The sequence below is a fragment of the Corvus kubaryi genome, unplaced genomic scaffold, assembly GCF_017639235.1.
Source record: "Corvus kubaryi isolate FWS band 111438036 unplaced genomic scaffold, C.kubaryi_AGA036_p1.0 68, whole genome shotgun sequence".
Lineage (NCBI taxonomy): Eukaryota > Metazoa > Chordata > Aves > Passeriformes > Corvidae > Corvus > Corvus kubaryi.
The window spans coordinates 4,969,736-4,990,788 of NW_024582056.1; the positions used below are offsets into that span (position 1 = coordinate 4,969,736).

Below are 21,053 nucleotides of genomic sequence, written 5' to 3' on the forward strand. Positions count from 1 at the left end.
AGGAAGGAAGGAAGGAAGGAAGGAAGGAAGGAAGGAAGGAAGGAAGGAAGGAAAACCCAAACCAATAACGTAATCTCCAAGAATTAGATTTTGTAAGCTAAACAAGGAGAAGTGTCTCCATTTTTTCTTCCGAACATTATGGAGTAGTTGCGACTGTCTGAAAATATACATACAGTCATTTTTAAAAGCTATATTATCGCTAACTGTGTTGTATTTAGTTATACTTTAAATTTAGGCAAAGACAAAATGATTCTGTGAAAAATAAACATTCTTCTAAAACGTTTCTATAATCAATCCAATTTTGACATTTCAAAGATGTTCTACAATAAATCTTTATTTTCTAGTATTTAATAATTTTTTTAAATGTATCTTCAACTCATTTTCTAATTGAGAGGGTTATCAAAATTTCTGAGAAATCATAAGGAGATATATTTTGCAGATTTTCCTGGCCAACTGCAGGCTCTAACAAGCCTACTTGAAAGTCTTCCCTCGCAGGCTTTCACATTTAATTTTCCAGACTCAACAGATACAGAAAAAGATAGGAATAACTTTCAGACTCCCAAGCCTTTACTCAATGGAAATTAGAACTCTGAAATTCTTGAAATGCTCCCACGACTAGTGAAAACGTATTATTATACACAGTTACAATATATACGGCAAAAAAGCTTTTAGCATTTTTAATCTTTACATCCACTGAAACCAGGTCAGTGATGTTAACTGCTGAAAATACTGTTTAGTGAAATTAATAAACATAGACAACTGGCAGTGGTTCAATATATTCTGGACAGCCAATGCAATTGTGCTTCCAATAGCATTTTTTCAAATGTGTGTTAAAGGCCATGGTCAGGCAATTGCTGCAAAAATAATTATGTTAATTGAAAATGTTTCTGTGTCTCAAAAGTACCATCCCCACATTTAAGCAGAAATAATGGTATATTAAGTCCTTATCTGTTTTAGGGGCAAAATATCTGTCTTGGCTTGAACAATTATGGAAAGCTGCTCAAGCCAGGCTGAAGAAGAATTGTACTGGGTTGAGGTGCCGAGAGCTCACAGCCAATGTTCTGGCAACTTCGCTGCACAAAATCTGACCTAGAGAAGATGGTAAATGCAGGTGTGGAAGTACCTGGCAGTGAGCAGCTAAGGATGCTACATCTCCTTATTACAGGGCACTAGAGCAGACACACAGCTCTGCAGCCTGGGCCATTCACATTGTACCTGCTGTTAACCTTGCCAGCAAGTGGCAGCAGCTTGGTGCAGTGGTTGCTTGGCTGTGGTATAAGACAACGTTAAGAAACAAGTACAGACATTAAAAGTAATTTAACCTAAACAGTGTGCTCTCTTCCTGGGATCGTTTTTATTGGCATGGTGAATTTTTTGCTCTTTTAACCTAACCAAGCTCTTGTCCATCTCAATGCAAGACATTAAATATACCGACCTAACTAGGTAGTTTTAGATAGCTTAGTTCAGGGGTAGAGGAGGTTGTGGTGCAATGCATGTAATCACTCTGCAACACTGCTTCTACTGTTATTTCTACTGTTGATGTGATTACACTCCTGTTTGTGTTTTAGCTGACCTTCTGTCTCTCTGCTCTGTGAATATTTAGTACCTTCCAAAAATAGCATTAGTGAAAACTTAGAAGGCAGCATGGTCTTTATAAATGTAATTATAACTAAACATAATTTTCTCTTTGTCTTTTAGAATAAACTGATGAAACATGTACATAGTCATTAATCTTAAATGACTGTTAACTCACAAAATCAGAAGAGAATATTCACAATAAGCCTTAGCTATGTCTATGTTATTAAATTATCTTTGCTAGTCAGCTGATTATTTTGTTCTCTGAGTCCTTTCTCTTCCTGCCTTTCCCCTCATTCTTATCTGCTTTCCATGAGAGTAAGCTATATATCTGATTAAATGGTAATTAGTGACTTCAGTGGGGCTGCATGTGTGTAACTGAAAATAGAATTTTGCCTAAAGAATTTTTAAAATCAAATGTGTAATAATTAAAGGAAACTGAAGTGGTGTATGGTTTTTAATATGATGACCTAAAAAACCAAGTAATTGAAAGCAAGCTTTCTGAAAAAGGAAAAAAAAAATTCCTTTTCAACCACGTGAAGTAAGGGGAGGAAAGGTCACAGCACATAACTTGTTTGGTAGGTTCTCCTTTCATATTTACTTTTAATTTGATCAAAATCAGATATGCGCAGATTAAAGAGAAAGTAAAAATAAGTCAAGTGCAGGATTACATCTTTAAATTTAATGTAAAATTAAACTCAGACTCCTATAATTGCTTTGCTCTTTTTCAATTAAATCTTACAGCACATTCATCATATGATTATTTTTAATGCAATATTTAAGTAGCATGATTCTTATTATTTTAAGTGACTGCAGAGGGCTGGGAACAAGAGACATGACCTGTCTGGGTTCTGAAAAGACATCTGAAAAGACATCTTTATTTAGTTAGCTCTTTGACAGTTAGCCAGAGACCTGCAAGTTGAATTCCTGTGTCGCTTGTGAGGCCAGTGCAGGTGTCACCTGATAGAGCCCACAGAGAAAGAGCAGAGGACAGAAACTGGAGTGGGCAGCAGGTGCACCAGGTTACAGCCATGGCTGTAGCACTCCTCATGCTCTGTGGCCCTGACCAACTGCCTGGTTTTCTGTCCCAGAGTGGCTCTGTAATAAGGTGCTGATAACTACCTGTCAGCAGTCCCAGAGCTTTATCCCTGGTAAAATGAATGGGAATAATAGGGAATTGCATCTAGGTAGACACATACTGAAAAGGAGGGACAAAGTTCTTCCCAGCCTTTCTACAGTCTTGATATCTCTTATAGAGGCTTTTTTTAGGGTAAAAAAGGATGGAAGTTTGTCATTAAATATATTTACATGAAGGTGTGATTTGGTAAGTCTTTCTCATGTGCCAGACGGTGACATAACAGTAGCTTGTCAAAGATAAATCACTAGCTTTCTCTGCTTTACACCAAGCAAAATATAACAAATGTGCCAGCAGTCAGTTGTGAAGATAACTGCATGAGCTTTGGCTTTACCAAACCATGAGTTCAGAAAAACAATAAATTTTGTAGAGCAGAAATTCTGACCTCATGTTTGGTGAAGAGATATTGCTTCTGTAGAAAAAAACCCAAAAAATTTATCAAAAGGAAAAAATATCTTTAAGTTGCTTGTTATATTATTATTCAATTAGATTAGTTTTGTGCCAATATAGACAAAGTGCACTGCATTCACAAAGGTGTGAGTGTACTTCACAAAATTTGTTGGAGTAAGAACTGATTTCTTTAGTGCTGCTGCCTCTGAGCAGTAGTATTCATAATTTTTATCTTGCAAAAAACTCAGAGTTAAAGGCTCTATGTGGTTTAATAAAATATGTTCAGTTCCTGTGTTTCATATGTAAGGAGCCAAGGATTTGAAAGCTCATCATTTTCGTGCTCCTGTTTTCTAGCTAAGGCTCAGTTCTGATTAGAATTGTTTTTCCACATACTGTATGACTTAACATATTAATTATGAGAACAGACCTGTCATTTTCAGTTCTTTCCTTTCATCAGTTTGCACATGACCCAGCCATGTGCTCTCACAGCCCAGTGAGCCAAACGTGTCCTGGGCTGTATCCAAAGCAACGTGGGCAGCAGGGTGAGGGAGGGGATTCTGCCCCTCTGCTCTGCTCTGGTGAGACCCCACCCGCAGTGCTGCATCAGTTCTGGGGGCCCCAGCACAGGAAGGGCGTCGACCTCTCAGAGCAAGTCCAGAGGAGGGCCATGAAGATGTTCAGAAGGCTGGAGCACCTCTCCTATCAAGACAGGGTGAGAGAGTTGGGGTTGTTCAGCCCAGAGAAGAGAAGGCTCCGGGAAGACCTTAGAGCACCTTCCAGTACCTAAAAGGAGCCTGAAAGAAAGATGGAGAGGGACTTTTCACAAAGGCATGAAGTCATAGGACAAGGGATAATGGGTTCAGACTGAAAGAGGGTAGATTTAGATTGGATATTAGGCAAAATATTCAGAAGAAATTCTTTACTTTGAGGGTGGTGAGACACTGGAATAGGTTGCCCAGAGGAGCTGTGGGTGCCCCATCCCTGGAAGTATTCAGGGTTTGATGGGATTTTGAGCAACCTGATCTAGTGAAAGGTGTCTCTGCCCATAACAGGGGTGTTGGAACTAGATGTTCTTTAAGGTCCCTTCCAGCTCAAACCATTCTATAATTCTGTAAGGAAATCTGTCCTACCGTGACATAGCTTAAAGGAAAAGGATAATATAATATATTACACAGTTTCTTATACAGAAGGGCACAGATTCTTATTACCAGGGGATGGGGGAAGAAAAAAGGATAAATTATTATACTTTTTTCAATATTTTCTTGTAATGATAAGAATACAAATGCATCTTTTAGTGCATTATAATCAGGAAGTGAAAGGGTTTAAAAATGAGATACCATTAGGATGATGTCTTTCTAATGGTCACATATTGTTAAACCCAAGTAAGAACATAAAGTGTACAAATACTGGAAAGAAAAGAGTTTAAATAAACATATAATTTGAGATATTTACGTGCAATGATATTGAAAGTTTTATCTGTTTAAGTGAGTCCTGCCCCACATCATCAGTAAAGGGTGTATGGAGTCCTTTGTGTGGTTTGCTGTCAGAAAAATTCCTTGGTGATTTTTGCAACAGTCGCTACTTACATCCTTCATTAGTCATAACCAATAACAGTCATGAAGTATAAAAAGAGCAGAAATATTTAACTTTAATTGCTTTATTTTGGTCTAAAACACTGAATTTTTGCGTATTTAAGGAGCTCTGGATGAAGACCTGCTTATCTTGACACAAGAGCACCGGTGTACATGAAACAAAGTACGTCCTAAAGTTACAGAGTCTGGCTCAGAATATCACATTGAAGTTAATGTCTTAAGTCAAGCTATCTGACATCTTTCATTTCTTCTGTGTTGAAAAAGGACTTACTGCAAGGGTGCTTCTGCTTAACCTTTCTTGCACTGGTGCTGTTTTTTAGTTAGATGCATTGCCCCAGTGAAAAAGAGGTACGATGAAAGCTAAGTCAGCCTTTGCAACATGGTCTAGGGATAGCAACTAATTTCAGTGAAGGCAAATAAAAATAATAAAAAAAAAAAGTAAAAAGAAAAATTTCTTTGAATGCATTCTCACACTGTGAGATAGGGAAAAGAACTGCAGTCAATAAGAACAAGCATGCTGGAGGTAGAAGTGAGATTCTGTCAAATTTTGGATTAGTGCCATAACACTTGTATCAATTTTTTAACACCATTGTGGCTTTTGTCATTTTAGTTCGATCTCAGGAGATGAGTGGTTCTAGAAGTGTACTAATGCAATACACTGTAGAAACCAGCACTGGGGTTAAAAAAATTAGTCAGGTTCAGCAGATTTGGCTGGATCCCCAGGTACCTAGAAACTAGCATGACTAACCTTTCTCATTAAATATATTTTTTAAAAATAAAATTTGAAGTGATTATCAATCTTCCTTTTTCTGACTAGGGAATTATTACCCTAAAAAGGCTAAGAAACTGTTACAAAATGTTTTTCTAGCAGTTGTGTGATTCACCATTAACAGTCTTCACACTGTGTATTTTTTATATGCAAGCCTGTTGTTACCACCACCAGTTTAAAAAAAACCAAACAAACCCAAACCCCAAGAAAGGGGGACTTGGTAGAGTACGAAATCCTGCTAATTATAAATGTGACAAGGTTGAACTTTCTCAGGCCAGTAACAAATACATACATATATATATATATATATACACACCCAAGCAAATATATATGCTATATTCAGGCCACAAATCCAATTTGTAAGCATTTATATATACAAAATTAGGATGTCAAAATCTGGAGACAACTTTAACTACATTTAGTTTAAGGCAAAAAACATAGAAAAATAAATAAACTGGGAACCAGTCAAAAGAAAGTAAAAGCTAAGGTGTTCTGTGAATGCATCAGGCAGAGGACATGTTCTGCCAAAATCCATTAGCATTGTCCTGAGTAAAGTTTGAGAGACTCCAAGTTTAAATGGGAAAGTCATTTTGAGCAAGGAGGCACTTTGATTGCTCGGAGGAGTCTGCTTTCAGGACTTTCCAGAGATCGTGATGAAACTGAAACCGGACATTATAGATGCTCTTTTTTTGGTTCAATGTATAAATTTATTGCATTAAATAGAGAAACATTTGGGTTGGATTCACTCAGAGTTTGTATGCATTGGTGCAAAATCCCTGGGCATGCACTGTGAGAGGCAGCTTGGCTCCCAGGGCTGCCTGTGGTCATTAGCACATGTCTGTGCAGAGGCTTACATGTCCTGTATCTCAGGTGGAAGGATGAGCATTGCTGTGCCTGTGTGGCTTTTAGCCCTGTGTTGGCACACAGCCATGTAGAAAAGTGTCCAGAATTTGCACCAAACCATTTTAGCCTGTGCTTTCTCAGTAAGTACAGTGTTTACATCTAAATAAGTGCTTTTTTTTTTTCTCAGGCATCTCAAATTTTCTTGCTGACAGTTCCAGATACGTTTGGTCTACTGTCATTTCTGTGCTGGGAACAGTAAGGACAGGCAGCCTGTGGAGTGGGTTGTAAGAGCCACTTCTGGGGAATGGAGGCAGATGAAGACTCCCTCTCTGAAAAATGCTACATTAGGCCTGATGAAAGAAATCATGTGTTTTCATTAAGGCTAGACCAGGTAAGGATGTAGGACCCTGTGTAATGGTCTTCTGTTATAGTCAAACAGAGGATCAGGAAAAACTGAATACTACTTAAGATATGGTATGAAGATAGAAGGAGTGTAAGGTTCTTGCTAAAATGAGAATTTGGACTCTTATTTGTTATTTAAGGCCTAGGATTGATAATAGAACAATAGATGTAAAAATATTTCTTCTCCAAGAAGAGGTATTAATAATTTGATGTGGCCATTTAAAGTAAATCAGAAAAGCCTGTGCATTTATTTAATGGATAGACTCAGTTCCAGCTCGTGTCAATTCTAGAGATCAAAATTTAGCAAAAGATAAATTAACTATATTAGCCAAAGGTAAAACATTCTGAGCAGTTATGGAAGACAAACATGAGTTGCTTCCTAATGAGGGAAAAAGTGGGCGACTGAGGTGGAAAGTTGCATTTCTTTTAACCTTTTTTATTTTCAGTGATTGCATGCAAGTTTTACATAGTCACAGTGGGTAAGAGTCGGAAGGGACCACAATGGGTCACCTGGTCCAACCTTCCTGCTCAGGTAGGGTCATCCTACAGCACATTGCACAGGGTTGTGTTCAGATGGTTCTGGAATATCTCCAGTGAGGGAGACTCCACAACCTCTCCGGGCAACCTGTTCCAGTGCTTAGTCACCCCATGTTCAGGTGGAACTTCCTGAGCACCTGTTTCTGCCTGTTTCCTCTTGTCCTTTGGAGCCTGGCTCCATCCTGTAGACACCTTTCCTCCATATACTTATAGATAGTAATTACGTCCCCTCTCAGATGTCTTTCTCCAGAATAAACAGGCCCAGCTCTCTCAGCTTTTCCTCTTAAGAGAGGTGCCCCAGTCCCTGAATCATTTGTAACCTTCTTCTGGACCTGCTCCAGGACCTCCATATGTCTCTTGTGATGAGGAACCCTGAACTGGACACAGCACTCCAGATGTGGCCTCACCAGGACTGAGTACAGAGGCCGGATCAGCTCCCTTGACCTGATGGCAATGTTCTTCCTAATGCACCCCAGGATCCCACTGGCCTTCTTGTCTACAAGGTCACACTGCTGGCTCATGGAGAGCTTGTTGTCCACCAGCACTCCTGGGTCCTTCTCTGCAGAGCTGCTTTCCAGCAGGTCAGCTCTCAGCCTGTGCTGGTGCATGGGGTTATTCCTTCCCAGGTGCAGGACCCTGCGCTCGCCCTTGTTGAATTTCAGACGGTTCTTCTCTGACCATCTCTCCAACCTGTTGAGGTCCCTCTGAAGGGCTGCACAGCCCTCTGGGCTATTGGCCATTCCTCCCAGCTTTGTATTTTACTCTTCTCAGTAAAAGAAAAAAAACAAAAAATAAACCAAAATCAAAATTGGAAACTCTGCAACTGAATAAAATGTTGGATCATCTCTGCCCACCTACCCTTACTTGAGAAACAGATGCTCTGACAAGTTTATGTCTTTAAATAAAGATTAGCATAACATTCATAAATGCATAGGACATTGATAAAATGATGAACAAGGATATACTGATTATTAAAGATTATCTATGAATAAGAAATTGAAAGCTTTCATGGACCAAATTCCTCATCTGGCTAGGTGAATGGCACCATCTGGTGGATCTATCCTTTGGGAAATTTTTCCTGGAAAGTGAAATCATAATTTAGAGGCTGTTCCTTTACCATAAAACTGAATATTTTGCAAGAAGTGCTAAAAGGTAAATAAGATGTGAAGAAAGGTAAAAAGTTATTAACAATATAATTTTCACCATTGTTCATTTTGGAAAATTACCTTTTTTTTTTTTTTTCACAATAAATCCCATGTGAATAATTAAGTGAACAAAGAAAATTAGTCAGAAACAGTTTATTAAGTGTTTACTTGAACTCTCTGTTCATAGCTATGAGCTCTTAAAGAACCTATTCTATAATTCTATGAAATAAAGTTTTCTGAACATGGTAATGGAGTACAGGAAATTCAAATAATATATAGATTCGGGGAGGTTTTGGGGGAATACAAAGGCCCTCATTTACTCTTTCATTACATTGCAACTCAGCTGATTTGAGGGCTTCTGTAGTAGTAATTCTTGCTTTTCAAATGCAATGAGAGTCATTGGTAAATGCATTCTGTTGGTTACCAGTAGCATTGGAAGTCTCAGTTATCCAGTCAGTTGTTCCCATGCAGGTAACACAGGTGACCTTTATCCATGGGAATCTTTGATGACAGCATATTCTGGCACCTTCTGCCCATATATTTATCCTGCTACATTGCACTGCTTGTAACTTATCAGGTAACTGGATGAACTGGACACACTCCCAGATCTCATTTCTGACAAAGACCATGCAGTCTATAGGATCATTGCTCCTTCATGGTCGTCCATGAGAAGAATATTTCAGAACCATATAATCTTCATTTATAGTGTAGAGGAAAATATTGCAGATAACTTTTCAAAAAATTTGCAATTATCCAAAACAAACAAATAATATTCAAGGCAATGTAAAATAATAAGTATAACCAAGCAGAGTCTTTCCTTGTGTGGCCACAACCAGCACCTGATGTGTGCTTAAGAGTTTTCAGTGAGGAATTCTTAGAATTACTTAAGGACGGTAATTTTGCACTGCAAAATTCAGTCACCATTGGGAACCCCAGTAGTCCCAAGCATGTAATAGAAACATATTGGAAGTGACAAAGGAAAATTAATTAGACATTTTTACAAAATGGTCAAAGAGCACATTCTCTCATTCAGTGTGGCCTTCACATGCCTACTGAATTATAAGAAAATCAGACTGTATTCTTCATTATATTTAGCTGCAATAACAAAGAAATTAATGAGACTGTTTTCTCCACTGTCTTCCTATACATTTCTCCTCAACTAGTCCCCATTAACATGAATTGCTATTAATTTCCTTTTTTTTTTCATTTTCATGATTAAAAATAAAAGCATAGAGGCCTTCAGAGTAAGGACATGAATAAATTAAAAACCAGAAAATCATAAGTGGCCTGACACTGCTTAGATGTCTCATTAAATTTCTCATTAAAGTGTCCATATTTTTAGTTAGTACATTTTTGTCAGTATCTTGACATGAAGTCTGTTGTTGGCACTAGGTGCAATGGGGCCAGGAAAAACCTTGTTGTGATGCAGTGTGAATCATTTCATTTGCAATACATTTCCAGGAAATACAGTCTCACATTTATTCATCGAATAATTGATTAAAAAGAATGAAATGTGTCAAAGATATTTACTTTGAATATCATTTTATTTTATAAAATAAAATGGAAAACAATATGAAAAGAAGAAAAGTAGGCTGGTTAGTGTTGAAGAATGAGAAATGACTGAGCAACTCAATGGCCTGCATCCAGAAGCATTGTTTTGTAGGAAAGACACTATAAAAGGGTTTGTTTTTTGGTTTGATTTTTTTTTTTCTGTAGAGAGAAATCTAGAGAAAACAGGAACTGCCTCAGGAATGTTTTATCAAGCTAGGCCTGGGCAAGGTTGGAGATTAGAAGATCCAGAGGAGAAAGAAACAGGGGCACAAGGGAGACAGTTGCATAACAGGCACAGTAGGGTAGATGTCAGGAGAAACAGGGAGGGTAAGCAAATGTAGTAAGTTACTATGGGAAACTGCAGATTCGACTGGATGAATTTCCTCTGTGTGGCTCACTAGATGGAGGCTATGGGAATGGGAATGGGAATAGAAATATGGCTGGAAATCGCGAAAGGTAAGAGTCCTCTCAGAAGCCAAGGAGAAGAGCTGCAGTCAGTTGAGTTAAAGTATCACTGTTCTTTAAAGAGAGATTGCTTCTAGCAGTTCAGTAGATGACTTGGCATTTTTATTGTTTTGGATTGATTTTGCCTCTAGATAGTAACTTGTCCTGTGACCAGAAGCCTTAATAATTTTGAAAGAAAAATTGAGAACTTATTGCTTTCAGATACTGGAAGTCTGAGCACCTCAATGTGCCTTTGCAGATACACATGCCCAACTTCATCTAGAGGGTTCTGGAGTTGTAGAAAAATTAAAGAACAAAACTGACCAACCATCCAAACTAAACAAAACAAAAACATCCCAACAAACCCAACTAAACTAACCAATGAAACAAACAAAAAAAAAAAAAACAAAAAATCACGAAAAACCTGCAAACAAACAAACAAAAATATATTCTGCTGCAGGAATAAGAGACTACTCAATTGGACTGCAGTATCATCCTATGATCTCATTTGCCATAGTTCTCTAATAGTTAATAAAGCAAAAATGAATGCTAAAAGCAACTGCTGTCTTATGCCGGAGGCTTGCTACTAATTTTATGCCTGTTGAATAATTTGGATCTCATTTCAGGGATCAGTTAAGTTGACAAATGTGATTGTGGCTCTTGGGAAGAAAATTATGTGAAAAATGTTTAGATTTGGGAAATAAATGATAATTTATTAAAGGCTGGGGTTATTTTTTGTCTCTAGCATCAGTGGCACATAGGTTGAAGTACATTTCTAGAAACTTCTGACAATTTTCTGAGCCAGTTTCAAGTGAATTAGGTAAAAGGACCTTGACTACCATGTTTTTTTAAGTGCTAAAATCTTCAAAGTGATCTAGTAAGTTAGACAAATGGTTCCTGTAATAAGAGAACACACATAAGGTCCTAAATTATTTGGAATCTAAACAGACATTTTCTTTGAAGATGTTAAATGTCTCTTTGCAAAGGGGAGCAAAAAATTTTGGATTTCTTGTATGTATCTGAGATAGGTGACACAAGGTTTTGTATTTTAAGAGTTTCCACAGAGTTCAATCACATATCATGGATATAGAATGGATTGTCAGTTAGTGATTTGAAGAAAAGAATGCTTGGAGAATCATCCAGGCAATGCTTTGAGCTAATATTTCCAACAGAAAGGCTGCTCAAAACCAATTGATAGCTCACAAAGTCAAGTATGAAAATTTTAATTTTTATCCATTTTCTCTGCATAATTATCAACCTGATGGAAAATATCTGGTTTTATCTAGAGTGATAGAGCTAGATAGATTTTGAATTTCAAAACAGCAGGAGTATCTAAATATATGGCCCTTTGCTATCCAAGGTAATGACAACTTTGTTGTTAATTTTAGAATGAACAGGATGTCAGCCTTCCCAAACAGGACTTTAAAAAGGGAAGTGCAGCATAACATGAGCTGAAATAGTCTTAATAGGCTAAAAGATAAAGATAAAAATTACGCTGCCAGAAGATACTTTTTGACTAGCTATGAGAACAGGTTCATTTGTCAGCCATGGCTAAACAAAAACTGTTGAGACTGGAGGTCTGGGCTTACCTCTGGCACACAGGGAAGAGTGGCACATGTATGAATACAGCCTTTAATATCACCTGGAATAACCCCAGGAGCACTGGCAGGTTCTTCATCAGATCTGGCATCATTCCAGTTAGAAGCTTTGCAGCCACAACCCACACAGTCAGTATAACTCAGACTATCCCACGAGGGTTCAGGCTTATATTTAGATAACAGATGACTGAAAATTTAATTGATAAATGAACATTGCCTGTATTTTGGGATAGGTAGGTACATTAACTTTTAGAGTGTTGAGATTGAAGTCTCAAGTGCCTGAAGTTAAACAGTAAAACTTCAGTACCTACAATTAGGACACACTGATGAAAACAATATTAATTTTAAAACAGAGCAATCTTAGAGGTATAGTCATCTCTAAACAGAGGAGGAGGAGGTTTTGTCCCATACTTCAAACCTCCTTCCTCCCCATATTGTCCATCATATTTATTGTTTGCCACAGCCCTGCCTTGAATCTCTCTTAAGAGGTTAAAACTGAATTACAAAAGGCAAGAATACTACTGAAATCAATTTTGTGTCAGCGAAGAGTTCACTCACTCAAAAGCTCAGTTCAAGATGTCTTGAATGTGTTTGCCAGTTAGCCAACTATGCATGCAGGAAAACGGTGTTAGTGAAATTTTTTAATGCAGTAGTCCAATTTAAGTAGAAGACTCAACTTCTTTTTGTTTCTCTACCAGCAGTGGTCTTATTCCACCTATCATAGATAAATGTATGTCTTTCAGGCTCAGTTGATAATATTGTTTCATTGTTTCTGAAAACACATATTTCCATTGATCAGGAGTGCTTATACAGAAGAAACTGAGAAGGAAAAAAATGAAAAAAAGAGTAACATTGCATGAGAGTCAGGAAACTGTCTTAAAAAACAGGCATATACCCTTGCGAATGATGAAATGAAATATAAAAGTGAAAAATTTTCCAGAAAGATAGGCAGTACAAATTTGAACTTCCTCAGGCAAAAAAAAAGCATCTGAACTGAGAACTCCTACAGCATATCTGAGTGTCTTCCACTCCTAATGCAACCCTGGAAACAAAAGCTTTCTTGCTCTTGCCTGTTTACCATGCTCAAAACTGAAATGCTTTTCATGTATTGGTATGCTTTACGTCAATTCAAAATCACACTTTTGCTTCAGGTTTTTTGTTTCTTTCAAAAGCCACACTGTCTTTCATTTTATAACAAACCAACCAACCAAAAAGAATATTGGGTATTTGCACAGCCACAGGTTGCAAGATGCCTCCTTCTATCGCAAAATAACTTCTATCATAAAATATTGTTTGAAATAAGCAATATTTTGTAATTCTTTCAGCTCTTGAGATTATTTGACTGCTTCTTGACTGTAGTCCATAATTCTTTTAAAGATATGAATTTAAGGAATTTGAAGAATAGGATATGCTGCTTTATGTCTTACTTTGGGATTGTCTGGTGTTCTGCCTAATGCTACATTTCCAAATTATATATATATTATTATGTCCTGACCAATGACGTAACAGAAGACATCTCTATTACCATCAAACTACAGAGCACCAAAAATCACTGCACATTAAACTGTCTTAGAAGAGTATCTACCACTGTGAGTGTGAAGGTTCCTGTTTTCATTCTATCATGGAGAACCTAAGAGATAGTAAAATACTTTGTTGAACAACAGTCTGGTATTGAATTAAGAACGGGACCAGATCTCTGTGCTACCATCTTCTGTTTCAGTCTTTCCTCATGCTGAGAAAAACTCTCTATGCAGTATCTTGAAATTGAGTTGTGCTTAGTAAGGCAGAAAAAAAATGAAAAGCATGTTTCTGTGACCTTTTGGCAAAGAACATCTTCGCAGTTATGCCTGGGAAGTGTATTCCTCCGGTGAAACACTGACATTTTCTTTGGCTCACTGGACTTTTCCTAACAAAACTGGATGTAAGTCCCTGCTCTGGCAGTACACAGTCCAGAAATTTGCCTGCTGAGAAGGATGCTTGATGTTTTGTTCACTAAGACTGTATTATCAAAGCATTATATTGATCCAAATTAGGAAGGCAATACAAAATTTGATTTACTGTTCAGATCAACCAAAAAATCAGACTGTCACACTAGAAGTTTTTAATATTATTTTATGAAAAAAATATCAGAAACTAATGCAAACACATGAAAAGGAAGGAGTTGTCACACTAATATATGATATATGAGAAAGGAGAGTCATGCTCACAGCTAGTTTTAAGTGTGTATATTTAAAATTCCCATATGTGTAAAATGACCTTGTGGTTTGAATTTCTTCTCTCTCCCAATCACTAAAATGTTCTCTTTTCAGTGCTATGAAATTGGCCAAATATGTGTAGTTGTATTGCTGTAGCGTTTTCCATCTTCATTAAAACTTTATAGGTTTTTGCAAATTAAGTTGCAACTGTGCCTGATGTGAAATAATAACGATACTTATGTAATGCTGTAGTATCTAAAGGATCTGAAAATAATGTGATGTCATACTAGGCAGTAGCATGATGCAATAGAAACAGAGCTGTGTGATGGAACAGTGCATGATCAGAACTTGGCATCCAGAGTATTTGAAACCCTCATGGTTTCAAATAAGCTCTCAACTACCTTTTAACAGTAGCATTTCATCAAGTGCACGCCTACCTTCCATCTTAGCTTTACCCAAAATAATCCAGTTTTCACACTGAAAGAGTGTACTGAGGGCAAGGGAAAGATCTGCTTCAACAGTGAACTCCTGAACCAAATTAAAACAGTTCTATCATAGCCACAAGAGCAAGGACACAGTAGCTCTCTGAAGGGAGGGAAGTCTGTTTATGCAGTGCATGTCATCACAAAGCTGGGGTCAGAAGGGATCTCAGATTCCCTTAACGTATTTCTGTGAGGATCACCACACATATGTCATTCCTAACGGATGTCTGATCTGCTCTCAAGAGCTTCCAAAGATAGTGACACTACAATTCCTCTAGTAAAAGAACAAAGTGGAATTAATTATGTGCTTATCATTATTGTGAGGGCACTAGTAACATTAATGCCTGCCTGGTTTTCTGTTGCCAGTTTTCTCCCACTCTCCTTCAAGAGCTTCTGCTGCAAGGATGATTCAGTTGCATGTTCAAAGTCCACCAACTGCTGTGAATTATTAAGGTAATCTGAAGTTGACCTCAGTTTGTACCTTTATAAGTCACTGGGTCATTCCTACAACAGGGACAGGATTTCTGAGTGGGAACACAAAGCTCAGAAGAGGAGAAGATTCACCATAGTCAGCCCTGTGCAAGCTGTTGCTGTTCATCCATCACAAACCTCTGACCCCCTTCAGTTCCTTGCACTGTTCCTGTAGAAAGGGAAATTAGTTCATTAGCTTTGTTTTAGGAATAAATTGCACAGTTATTGCGGTGAAAGGTAAGAGGTATTTGGAAACCGTATGTTTCATGGTGTAAATCGGTCACTGGTAGGAATCAGGACTTACACAGGGGCATGTTATCCTGAGTGTTCTCAGATGCTGGATTTCTTTCCCCTTTTTTTCTGAAATACCATTTGTGATGGACAATGTGCCTGATGTCACTTAAAGTATCAATCCCTCTTTTGTCATTTTTCTTATTTTCAAGTGAGTTTGCATGACGGGAACCTCTTGTCAAGCCTGAGGATATCCATGTTGTTTCTTGTTCTGAAGCCCCTATTGTCATACCCCTATTGTGAGTATGTGGGGTTGCTGTCTCCTCTCACCACAGAATGTTAGTGTAGTTGGATATTGATGTAGAGAGCTGTGTAGAATAGTATTGACATTATGAATTAAGTCATTGAATGGATCAGATTACATTTTAAATTTTAATGCAAATATATAGAGTAAAATTCTATGGATTCTTCAGTACTTTGATCTACAAGTAGCAGGAAAGTCTTCAAAGCAATATTCTGATTAAATAATTAAGGTCAGCAATTTTCACAGACAATCTCATTGCATACTAGGTTGTGTAGAAGTCACTTATGTACTCTGAAGTTCTTTTTGCATGTTATCATGACTCTGCCTAATCCAAATTTGTCCATGGGACATTTGTAGATTTTGAGTAGGAAAAAAGAGGTAAATACAAAACAAAATATATGAAGGAAAAAATGTTCATGAAGACTGCTCTGTATCCTTCTTGAGAGATTTAACCATTTTAACCATCAAGACATTTTAAGTAGGTACGAAGGGATGTGATACAGGCAATGCAAACTTTAGAAGTACTCAGTCATCAACATCTCCAAATGTCTTTTCCATGAAATGTTACCACATAAGTGTGTAATTTGGCTACCAATAGTAAAATCAGTTACCAATAGCAACTTGATTCTAAGTGCATGACTCTAAATATAACTGGGAAAAAGACCTTGATAAACTTCTTTCTTTCATTCAAAGCTTAAAAGATTTTTTTTTCACTAAATTCTGGCATAGAAATTAACTTTGCTTAGCTAAAGGTACCTGGGTGAACATAGAATTAAATTATTTCCAAACAGGTCCAATATCTGGTAAAAAATAGTGAAACAACCTAGCCTCCATATAGCATTAGAACTTCTACTGAGATTCAAAAGCAGGTCCCTTTAGCTAACATTCACTAAGAATGGCATTTATTTCACACTAATTTTTTTCTTGTATCCTCTGTAAAGCTAGAGTTTTCTTATTACTACATTCTGAAAAACTCATTTGACATTTGAAGAATTGATGTGTGAAACTCTGGCTCATGAAAACTTCAAACAGTAAAATAGAAGCAACACTGTGACTTGCTTTCTCCTGAGTTCATTATGTGATGGCCACCATTTTTGACATACCTTCTGTTATTCCAGGGGCAAGGGGGCTTGGGGGCTGTCAGGAGAAGTGTCAAAATTTCAAGTTCTTTGCCACACCTTAAGAATCTCCAGGAGCTCTTCCATGAGAAAAGTGAATGCTAAAAAATTCTTTTCCTAGTACTCTTTCATCTGGCATGAGAAGGATCTATGTTGTTGAAAGGGCACGCAGCTGATGTTAACAAATCCTCTACAGGTAAATATGACAACCATCAGGTTGCATCAGCTTGGAATCAGTTCCAGTGTGTCACTTTCCTTGCTCAAATTGAACTTAGTCTTTTTTTTGAACATTTGTGTCTGAAAAATATTTTGATCACACTGAAACAACTTTCCAGATTAATAAATGAATAGCAACTCTTCATGCTGTTATTCTAAGGATGACTCATTTTTCCTCAATCCTTTAAGATTTCAGTGCATTGAATAGGGCTAAAATTAATTATTTTGTAGGGCTAAAATTTATTATTTTGTATTTCCCAGGACACATCCAATTTCCTACAGCATTTTTGGAAAAGTTGTCTGGTTCAGACATAGCATTTGATATCATAAAGGTCCTTCTAATACAACTTCAACCACCTCCCTGCAAAACATAAACTAAGGCAGAAAAAGCATGTTTTTATCAGCACAGAAACGTCTTCAGTAGGAGATTTGCCAGCACAGCTATCATGATTGGAGGGTGTACTGGTTATTTTTATCTCACCTATCCTAGCCATGAAGGTATGGTGGCAAGCTTAAGTCCCTGTTGAGTCATAGTCTGAAAACTAATCAAGTTGTCAAGATGATAAAAGCAGAAGTCAAAGCTAAACGTTTCTATATGCTAAATTCCATATATATGAGAGGAAATTCTGTCATATTGGTAAGAGGAAAACAATCCTGAAAACAGCAAGCAAAAATCACTCTTCAGAAGTATATTTCTCAGATAGATATTAAGCTTAGTATTTGTTAATTGGCTCCTCTGCTATTCTCCTTATGCATCATTTCCAGCCGTTACTTCACCAGGCCACTCCTTTATGTGCATATTGGGTATAGACTATTAGCTGCTATTTCAAGCTCCTCATTTTCTTCAGAAGTGTAACCTTTGTAAACATTATCACAGCCTTGAGACTGTGTAAGCAGCTGAATCTCTTTATAAATAAATGAATAGACTAAATTAATAAAAATAAATAAATTAAATAAATATTCAGTGAATAACAGGCATTATTAGCTTAGCCAGATTGAGAGGCTTAACTCTGGCTGACCCCAACAGATGATGGTCCCAAAAAAAAAAAAAAAAGAAAAGGAAAAGAAAATAATTGCTTTGCTGATTTCTAAGCTAAATAATTAGCTAAAACCCCCACAGCAGTAGGTTTCCCCTATTTACCCTCATCATCCATGAGGGAGACAGGGATGACCAGCAGGAAAAAGAAAAGCCAGCTTCCATACTCCCTGGATTGTTGCCAGTGTAACTCAAATGTTATTCTAGACATACTAGAAATACGCTTGATTATGCACTAAATGCTGAGAATTGCGACAGCTGCTTTTAGCTACCAGCACAGCAAAACTATTAGCAAAAGGCTGCCATTCTTCATCAATTACAAAAGAAATGGCAGTATTGCTTTTGTGGCTATGGCTGTTTCTGACAGCTGAGAGAAATATATATGTTCAGGGCGATGTCTGGAATGCAAAACAGAAGAAAAGTGTGCTTCCCTGATTGTGTCTAGTATTCAAGATATTGATGGAGCCAGCAAGCTCGTGTTATTATGAGGACTGCACAGCCATGAATACATAAATTGGAAACTGACTTTTCCAAGTAAAATATGCCTTTCTCACATTACTTTTGTGGGAGTCAGCGTCCAGAGTATATATTCAAAACTTATTGGTAATTTTTCTATAAAAGATAAGCCCCAAAAGGGCAGTGTCAGCATCTCTCTTTACAAATGCACGTCTTCCCAATACTGGAGTTTTGCTAAAACTACTAGTGGAGGCCAGGGGAATATTTATTGAGACACAGAATCTCCTGATCTGAATTGCAATGTAGTGCTGCAGTGAGCCATAAATTCACTTTTTTTTTCTTCAACTTAAGAAAAACCCGAAACCCACAACTATGAAATGTGTTGATTAGATTTTTATTTGAATTCTGATAAGAAGATGGATGCTGTTTGGGTTGCCATGGTGCTATTTTTGGAATTGTTTAGAAAGAATTTTGTCCAATGTAGTTAGTTTCTATGCCAGCAGCTGTGCTCTTCCTTCCCCCTGCCCAATAAAAAAATATTTTCACAATCATTTAATTTCTTTCAAAAGTACTAAATGATACATGTGGAAGGGGAGACGTTGTGCAGCAAGATGATGAGAGTTCTTCTGACTCTACAAGAAAATCCTGTCTTAACTCACCACGAAGTAGATTAAACTACCTCGGTAGTCCATTACAAAAAGTAATTCCATGAAAATTCACATACAGTGTCACATGCTCATTTCTTACTAACAAAAGGGAGGATAAAGGTGAACAAGAAAAACAGCAAAGTCAGAGCCCTAAGTTTCAAAACAGAAGACTTGAGGAAGGAATCTGCTTTACAGGAAGCCCTTGGGGGCATCCAAAGGAGTGGTATCTTTGTTATTGTAGAAATTCAAAATTTGGCAGGAGGGCTGAGTCACCTGCTCTGGCTGAACCTCTGATCTCTGCGCAGTGGAGAGAGGCTCCAGCCAGAGCCCATGGAACACTTGAACTCCTGCTATCATTTCAGCATCCCTTCCTTTCAATTAACCCTTAAAACTTACTGCTCCCACCCATCCTTCTCTTGCCTCTTCAAAGTCTCAAAGCGTGCCACCCTCACTTTCTGTATAAGACAATGCACTGCTACCACTTAAGTGAATTTTGGCATTTGTAACCAAACTTAATGGCATTTGCAGGCATATTGAAAGCTGATCTTAATGAGAAAAGATGATATATCACCATCTCCTTTCTAGTTTGTCTTTGCAATTCAATTTGCTCTGCATTATTTTTTTCAGGAATTGCATCTAAATTAGACTGCTCTATTATTCTCATAGCCTTGAATCATATAATTTTCCTCTACAATGAAATAACCATTTTATCTAGTCCCAGTTGAGTTTTGTGTGTTCTTTGTCATGCTCTTCAGCATGACAACATCTTCATCTTCAACAAACTAAACGTAAAAAATTCAGATTTCCCGCTTGATTACTTTGAAAGACAACAATAGCTGCACAGAGAGCAAGAAACCCACCTCAGCTACACTTTGGTGAAGGTAAAATTTGTTTCCAGGTTGAAATAGTACAAAGCATCAATATTCTAGTCTTTTATAAGGAAAAAAAAATCAGGAAAGAAAATCAATGAATTAAATATTCTGTTTTGAAATTTGGGAGGGTTTAAACCTTAAAGTAATTTTTTAAACAAATTTTGACTAGTCTTTCAAAAGCAATTTGAAAATCTCGAACTGGGTATTAGAATATTTTGAAATGTCTTTCTAGTACTCTTTGGATGAGAAGAGATTTCATCAGTATTGTTGTTCTTTCAAAGATTGTTTTTATTTTGGCAAAATATCATTTTTACCAATGAGAGACTGCCAGAAAAAAAAAAAAGGTAATTGTTTTAGAAGTCTAGTCAATATTTCATAAAGATTTCTGTTGTGGTATAAACTGAGATGTTCTACAGTTCCTTCTAGTTATTCTGATATAAACTACAAGGCTTTTATTAGTGCTATTTCTGTCAGTTTCACCAACAAGTTACAGATCTTGGGCTCCATTCTATTTTCACTTATTGATGAATCTCCTTAGATTTAGCCAGAGTAAAATTCAGGTGAGAATGCTTGCTGTGATTTACAGTATGTTAGTCCTCAATACCACCTGTATTGTTTCAAAGAAAACACAATCTTTAAAATTCCATACCATTTCTGGAACTGTGTGAATGGTTTAACACTTTTTTTTCTCTTTCCAAAACATAAATAACTAAAGCACATAATTTAATTTTTCTGCATTTTATAATGCCTTACATCAAATATGTGTTGCTTGCACATAAAAATTTTAAAATATATTTAAATGTTAGCTATCATATATTAAAAAAAAAGAAATATTTTATCTTTTTTTGTTCATTACTCCATGTAGTAATGTAAGTATATATTTTAATTAAAATGTCATTAACTGTAGTTAATGTGATCCCTCATCACTACCTTTGTGCATTAAAGATTTACAGCTGTAATGCCCTGCATTATTGTCTGGAAAAAAAATAATTAGATTTTAGAGTATACTTTTAAAAATACATTGGTTTCTTGCTTTGCAATAAA

General features: G+C 36.9%; 1 protein-coding gene across 3 annotated transcripts in view; it reads left to right on the forward strand.

Moving 5' to 3' along the window:
• Nucleotides 1-21,053, forward strand: part of LOC121674448 (cadherin-12) — a 430,502-nt gene that overhangs the window by 331,133 nt on the left and 78,316 nt on the right. The window contains exon 1 of one of the 3 annotated variants that reach the window (XM_042048822.1): nucleotides 6,530-6,695. The exons of the other annotated variants lie outside the window; for them this stretch is intronic. The gene's annotated coding sequence lies outside the window, so the exon portion shown is untranslated. Of the gene's footprint in view, nucleotides 1-6,529; nucleotides 6,696-21,053 lie in introns of those variants that run through there. 3 annotated transcript variants of the gene reach the window in all.